Genomic DNA, 8,389 nt, shown 5'->3' with positions numbered 1-8,389 from the left:
TTTTCTGTCCTGTTTGCTGCTCTCCCTCCTGTTTTTTCTTTTATTTGTGAATCCATCACATTCCTCTGAGCCTCTCTCTCTCTCTCTCTCTCTCTCTCATCTCTCTACATCCTTTTTTTCCCTCCATCTCGATTTCTCTCCTGGAGCAACAGTATGTATACACTCGGTTGCTGCGGCAACCGGAGGAGGCCACATGAGCGGGTGGATGAACAAAAGACCCAGAGACCCTCATCCACAAGAGAGAGAGAGAGAGAGACAGAGGAAGAGAGAAGGAAAATCAAATTTCATATTTAGGCGAGGGGTTTGGTGTGTGTGTGTGGAAAATGAGGGGGTGGAGGGGGAGGAGGAGAGGGTGGAGGGATGGATAGCGTAGGTGAAGAGAGTTCATAAATGTAAGAAGGAGAGAGACAGAGAGAGAAAGAGAGAGAGGGGGAAGGGAGACATGGTTTAAAAAAGGTAAGGTTTCAGTGAATAAAAAAAAAGAAAAGCCTAAAAATTCTAACAGTGCATTATGTAAAACTGCAGCTGTCACACCATAAATTTGAGATCATTTAGAAATCCCCTTGAGATGCCGAAGATTGGATGTCATTATGTTTTTGTACGGACCATTTCATAGACTTTTATAGATTATTCCAAAGAATAGAGGTTTTTTTTTTAAAGGTAATTTGCATGAAAAAAGAAAAGAAAATCTCCTCTGAATGTTATTGCATTTAATGTACAGCAATGGAAACGTTCCTGCTCTTGTATCTAAAAAGCTAATATACCAGCAAGCATGTAGACCAGCATTAAATAATGAGAAGGAGGAAACTATACTGTAAGGAGTCTGTTAGAAATTGAAACCCTCGATGGAGCCACATGCATGTTTTACACTGGAGCACAAAGAGCAGTGGTACCTCATCTCACCGCTGAATACAATACAGTGAGGAGATGAACAAGTGAGGAAAATGAAGAAAATTAAATTTTTATTAGAGATTTTCTTTTTCATATTTTTTACTGTTTTTACGTTTTCCCTTTTTCTTTTCATTTTTGTTTCTCTTTCACGTTGGGGTCTTGTTGAAGACAAAATACGGACATGGAAATATGAAACAAGAGTCTTGTTTACTCTACTCATTTTCAATAACCATGATTGTTTTCTAAAAGATACAAATGTTTAAAACACATCTCCTTACTGTTTGATGGGGTTCAAGTGATGCATCAGAAATGATTAACGAGTAGGGAACAACTCAAACTGTTGAAGCAGAATGAGAGGGCTCACTTAGTGGTTTAGAGTGCTCTTAGCTTTTTAATCAAATTAATTAAAGCTGATAATCACTGCACTAAAACTACGTTTTTATAAAAGCCAGGGAATCTGCAGAGCGATGACATATGATCTAATTTAGATTTTGTAAGTTGTTAAAATGTATCGGTCTTTTTATTGTCTTTTTCAAACATACTGAAGTCTTGTTTGGACCTCAGAGGAACACTTTTTGCTTAATGTGAATTCAATGACATGATATGAAAACCCTCAAATCGTTGACTGTATATTAATATGGACAATGCATCTCCATCTCCTCTCGTTTTATAAAGTGATGCCAAAGCGCTGACATGTTGCACTGGTAACGTAATTTGGAGCCAACACATGTGCAGAGGGAGCTGGCTGCTGAAACAACAGAATTAATGCCAAGCCCCTTCAGCTAGCTGAATCTGACATTTAACTTAAAGTTGACCTATAATGCTGATCTCCATTTTAAAACTCACATAAAGTGTCACACTGCTGTATGCCCATACAAAACGTGGGTAAGGTTTCCGCTCATGAGGTAAACCCAGGATAAACCTGCAAAAGGTGCAAAATGGCTTGTTCTGTGAATTACAGGATAATTCCCGGATATGAAACCAAGACGGCTTCAAGACTCTATGTAAGCCGTTGAAGCTCTTTACATAGGTTTGTGTCTCGCAGCACTGGAGAGCAGTCCTCCACTGGCAGCCCTGCAGCGTTCTGCCCCTGGAAAGCTTCCAGATAGCTGGCCAATCAGATGAAAGTGCAGGGCATATGGGGAGAGGGGCCTTAAAGAGACAGCATCTGAAACTAACTGTTTGAGGCAGAAATTAGGGCTTTTATGGACGCCAGTAGGCTATAAAATAAGTAAGTTTTTGAGCTGTAAATAATTTGACCACGACAATCTTTTAACATAGAGGACGCAGAGTTTATGACCTATTCTATCGCCAGTCAGCAGGGGGAGCTCTAAACATTTTAGCTTCACTCCCAGGCCAGTGTTGCGCCATCCATCTAAATAAACCGTCCATGCCTTAAACACATGCTGGCTATTTAATCATATTGCTTTTATCACCAGTCTTATTTACCAGTCATCTGAAATGAAACATTTCTATTGAATGGTAATATGCCGATTTTAATTACATAAAAATAACAAAATGTTAACCAAGCAGCCTTGAACTATGGTATGCATGTTGTGTTTGTGTTGTTATTCAGTGTTTGATGTTATAATTGGGCACCAGTTGTATTTTACAATCTAAATGTAAATGTAACATATCATAACCCTACAATATAATCCTTCCTCTTGCGCTCACTTTAGCTCTGAAAAAACAAACAAACGTGTCTTGAAGCTTTTTTAATCAGCTGCACTGCTTTGTAGCTAATTATGTCGCCCTTGTTGAAGCATTCTGCACAAGGGCTTTTCAGTCACACATAAAAAGCTTTAACATAACACAGACACAACTGTATTACAGGCGGACTGATGAGGTTAATGATGTCTGCGCTCCCACGTTCATTATTGTGCTTTGGTGAATAATGTACATCTTTAATCACCTTTTAAAGCTGTAACCCGATGCTCCTGTAAAGTCTATTAACCTTTACAGTCTATAACTGAGCTATAGTGTTAAATCTACTCCTATTTGCCTAAATAAACGTATGGAGAGCTGAGCCTTTGCAAAAATATGCAGATAGACCCTTCAGGGCACTAGTGGGAGAACCATATTCAATTATCCTGCCTATTAAAACTTGTCAGTAGTGTGTGTGTATGTGTGTATGTGTGTGTGTGTGTGTGTGTGATAGCTGAAACAGGACAGCCGTATGCAAATATAATTACACCAATTAAATCACGGAGCGGCCTCCAAGGGGGGTTTTGGGTTGGAGACTGGCAGCAGTTGTGTGAGAGTCTTGGCGTGTGTGCCAGTCGGCAAAGGTAGTTATGAAGCTGCTTCTCCACGGTGTGTGTGTGTGTCTGTGTGTGTGCATGAGTGTGTGTGTGTGTGTGTGTGTCATGTACATAAGGTGATATGCACATGTGTGAGTGTTGACATTCTGGGAACACTGTTCTTTGCACCCTCGCCTCCATCCCCCCATCGGCACCACCATCCCCCCCCCCCCCCATCCCCCAAAGCCTGCTTCCCCGTCTGTCTGTCTTCAGGGATTTGAGGGAGCTCAAATAAGAATCTCGGGGAAAGAAAAGACATAGTGGGTGAATGAGCGAATTCTCTGCTGATCATGCCGAGGCTGCACGAAGCTCGCTTTACATCATCTCCAATGTGCCATTAACACATAACACACTAGTTCCTCAATTGACCATGGTGTGGTTTTGCTGGCTTGCATTTTTAAAAAATGCTTTAACGAATAAAGCAATTATTTGTCTGTTTAGAAACAGTAGGTTTGTGATGCCACACAAGTTTGGGTTCTAGAGACTCCAAACAATCAGGGGTGTTCAGTGTGAACCTCCACCTATCTGTGTAAACGGAGAACACTGCTGGAGGTATAAAGTCTAATTAAAAAGTTTTGCAGCTGAAAAAACAAAACAGAAAACATACCCTTAACCCTAACGTGGTGAGAAGGTTTTATTTTAAGGCTTTATATGTGATTTTTTTAATCCAGCAGATGCCGCCCTTGAGCACCAGCATGAAACCAAAACAACTCGCGGTGCATTGTTGTGTTAGCATGCTAATGCTAGTGATCTTTATTATGCTCGTATCTTCACACTGAATGTAAATTTACCTGAAATGAGCGTGATCTAGAAACACTGTTAAGCAGTGAGTACAGTATGTTATTCTTCTTTTCTCTAGTCCCTCAATTAAACAACTTTTATACGCGAGGGGAGGAGTCAGCCGGCCGTCCTGGCGATGTAAACAAAGTGAAGATAGGACTCTGAAAACTCTGAAAACATCACAGACAGTGGGACTCGGGTGTTACACCCATTGTAGACAGTCATGACTCACAGAGTTATTTTCAGAGGATATACTTGATTTATATTTCATTTAAATGTGAAAAATCACACATAAAGCCTTTAATATAAATAGTAACACATTGAAAATTTATGTCTAATGCCCGACCGTCACATTGAGACAAATTATCTAAACATATACATTCACACCGACAGGCAATCTAAGGTCAAAGATTTATTGCTTTTAAACCTTTAGAGTACACAACTGGCTTTGTCATGGACGTAATTGAAACATGGCGACACTGTCGGAGGTTACTGTGTTATTAATTCTGAGATCAGGAATCAGCTGGCGTACCAAGAGAGAGCCAACACATGAACAGGGAGGACATTTAAACTTCACACAGAAAGGTAACCCTATAGGTTCAATGATTATGTGGCAAATAACAACTTTTGGTCAGTCATATTGCTTTTATTTTTCTGGAATCATCTTTAATGACATTCTTTTGATTTGGTGTTTTCATTGTGTTGTTTTCATTCTCCTCATCCGCTGGTTGACTGAAGCATTTTCCAAATGTATTTTTTTTAGCAAGACTCCTTGACCCTCGGATATAGTTTAAGAGGGAATGAATGTCAGAGAAGAACAGTATACACAAGCTTCTGTATCAATGGATTACATAGGGAGAGAAACAGGATCACAGCAAAAAACAAAGACTGCCAGCTGTGAAGTGTTAAAGGTAGAAGAAAGGTTTTGGTTAAGTTAATGTGCCCTGGTTTTGTCATCAAATGACTCTGAGATCAATAATGTTTAATTTGTAAGTTTTTAAAACGATGCTCCTATTCCTGAATTCTTCCTTTTCCATTTCTGCCTTAAGCAAAGCTAAGGACTGGCTGTCATTGTGACTTTGACATCCAAGGAAGTAAAAAGCTGATATAATATTTCTTGACATTTACTGGTGATTTTGTTTTCGGTGTCTTCCCCCCACTTTCCTCCTGAACGGATCAGCATTCTCTAGTTTTGCCCAAAGGGTATCTCCAGCAGCCATGTCTGTCATATTACATTTACCCCTGAGTGACTACCTGTTCGTACATTCAGAACAAAAACAAGAGAATTTTTCCTGACATTGTCTACAAAAATCTCTTCAGTCTTGTACTTGTGGGAGAGAGAAACTGTCATCACAATGCGGGAGAGGCGTTTGCATCACAAACATCAGCGGCTAGTAGAAGTAGCTGTCAGGCTTTTCATGTCGCTGTGTCTCAAGAATACAGTGACAACATCATATACGCTCCACTGCACTTAACATTGTCGGCAGAATCTGAAAGAACTCAATAAAGCGCAGGTGACTTAGAAGCAGAGGAAGCTAACTGTTTCTGTGATAAGTGTGAGAGCAGGTACAAAGAGCACAAACTTCAGCCTGATATTTCTAAAGTAAGTTATGATTGATGTTGCTGAAGAATGAACAAATACATCCTACCAGCGTTCTGTGTAAGGAGAATTGAAGCAAACTACCTTTTAGTTTGAAAGATGTTCTTCAAAATGCACATCATGCCGACCCCAGAGAAATAGTTTTGCTACATGAATCTGGCAGCTAAACAAGAAGAGACAAACAAAGCATCATGAAATAAGAGAAAAAGAATTGATATATTGCTTGGAGTTCATCCAACATATAATACAGTTTATACTCCTTTAAAAAAAAAAAGGCTAAAACCATCCAAGTGGCTGTGTGAAGCTGCAGACAGACAGAGGAATCTTTGAGCTATAAGTGCTTAATAAATGGCTTGTGGTAAACCTCAGTGAATATAAATACACTAATATAAATAATAATGTGTAGGTTCGATTCTAAAGGCTGTTTAAAAATCTCTATTTATCTCTCAACATTAAATACAACATAGAGTTGTAGTTGGTTATACAATTTTTGGCCATAACTTTGGATATTCCAATACTAGAAGTTTCAACTTGATGAGCATGCAACTCGGTAAAAAAAACTTGATCTGAGGACGAACTGTTTATGGTAATCCAAATCAGTCCACTCAACAGTAGGGCCCGACCGATATGGGATTTTTGGGGGCAAGATACCGAACATGTGTACATCATGATAATATATCTAAAGTGTACCACTATTTCAAGTCAAAAATATGCATTGTGAAATAAATAATTATGGCAGAGAATGATTACGATGGTTTATTGTTTGATTGGTCTGGAACAAATGTATGGTTTGTTTCTTGAATGAATCGAAGCTGGTGCTGTTTCTGATATGACTCGATCATTTGTTCCAACGATGAGGTCGTCAGAATCTAACAGAGAATGGGGAAATAGTTTTCCTGATAAAAGGGTGGATGAAGATTTTTGGCTGACCCTGTATTGTAGTACTGGTAAAGTTTTTAATGGCCTCTTGACCATATAAGATGATATCGAGCTCTCCCTGTTGTGCACCCTCACAGCAGAGGAAATATGAACTGAGACTGAGGCTTTCCCTCCACTCTTGAGGGATGAATTCTTTGTACTTAAAAGGGACTTAGAGTCCACTAATATGCCCCCTAATCTCTTTCTGTACCTAAATGACACATGATTCATATGCTCCACACATTACGCCGTGTCTATTTTAAGCTCGAAGGCAAACTTTGGGTTTTTCTTCTTCCCTCTTGAGCTAATCAGTCGGCAGATGTTTGGGAGGCACAAACGCCACTTCACTTCCACCTCCCTCCTGTCCTCCTGTCACTCCTTCTCCTTCCCCCCTTTTTTTTTTTTTAATTACCTCTGAATTTCTTATTTCCATCCCTTGCTGCAGAAGCTTAAAAATAAAAATGCTGTTGTCATGCGAGAGAGACGCCCGGCTTGATTCATCCCCCCTCTCTCCCCACTTCCACAAACCTGTTCTCCCTCCTCGCAAAATGATGAATCCATATTCATGTGCTGATCATTGGACCACATCTTTTATTAATGGACATGATGTTAGTGTGTTTGCACCCTAACATTGCATTTCATCTCTATGAAATTATTCTCTTTTGAAGAGCTTAGCAGCCAGCCATGGCCCTCTTTACCCCTCGTTGTATTCCTGCTCCTTATTCCACCCCCACTCCTTGCCCCTCCCTTCTACCTCCTTCTTCAGGCTCAACCCCCCTTTTCTCAACCTCATTTCATCTCAGCCCCTTGTTTTCTGTTTGCTTATAAAAAAAAAGGGCTTACAAGGACAGAAGAGTATAACCTCAATGACGATGGCAAATACACAAACCAGAAATTCCAAAAACTGTATACAAATATGTAGATGCCTCCATGGTCTCTCTAAATGAACAATTCAAGTTGGAAGACAACTGAGGTATGCTTACCCGATCATGACTGTTGCAGCAAAGACTTGATTTGGATTTCAAACCGTTATATTCTTCCCAAAAAGCGAGGAATTCCATCCCTTAGTGGGAAGAGCGGTGATTTTTCTTTTTGGTGAAATGTTGTTATTTGAAACAGCCGTCAGCATCGTAAATCTGAAAGTGTTGTGTAACCGTGAGGAGAGCATAATAAACCGAGAAGGATTAGTGTTTGGCTCCGTTGTTGATAAGAAGAGGAGATGCCTGGGGTTGAACCCTGAACCTCATGTGAAGCGTGCTCTACCACTGAGCTTCATCACCCACACTTGAATTAAAATATTTTGGTTTTGTTTTGGGTTCCTTCAGATTTTATTCAGTCTGCAGGAAGTGGGAGGATACTGGTGATATTTTCATGAAAGACACTAAATCAAACACTGTAACCTGTGCGTATTGGGTCGCTCAAATGGCAACATTTTCTCATTTCAAAGTTCGAGATACTTCAAGGTTTGTCGTATTCAATTTTTTGTCTGAAGAGTGTGGTGTCACTACGATTATTTTACTGCTCATGATCGAGTCCGAGCCTCCCAAATGAGAAAACATGTTTGATATTTACAATTCCTGGCCGGACTGCTTTTGCTTTTGAACCTTTGTTTTTCTCGTTTTTCTGCAAGAACACAGCAGCTGACCCCACGGACGATGTCGATGGTCTTTATTTGTTTTTCTTCTGAAGTCACGTTTGATCACTTGAGTATCTGTGAGATCTCGTGTCTGTGAAATCTTTACGATGGTGTGTGGTCTAAAGTGACCTTCTGTCTGTGGTCGCTCATGTTTTTAAAATTGGTTAAAATTTGAAAAAGCATCTATTGTGTTGCCAGCTATAGTTTGTTGTTCCTTTGTTATTGATTTATAATATAGCCTACATAACACTTATGTTATGTTTC

The sequence above is a fragment of the Labrus bergylta genome, chromosome 22, assembly GCF_963930695.1.
Source record: "Labrus bergylta chromosome 22, fLabBer1.1, whole genome shotgun sequence".
NCBI lineage: Eukaryota > Metazoa > Chordata > Actinopteri > Labriformes > Labridae > Labrus > Labrus bergylta.
This window is presented reverse-complemented; position numbering follows the sequence as displayed.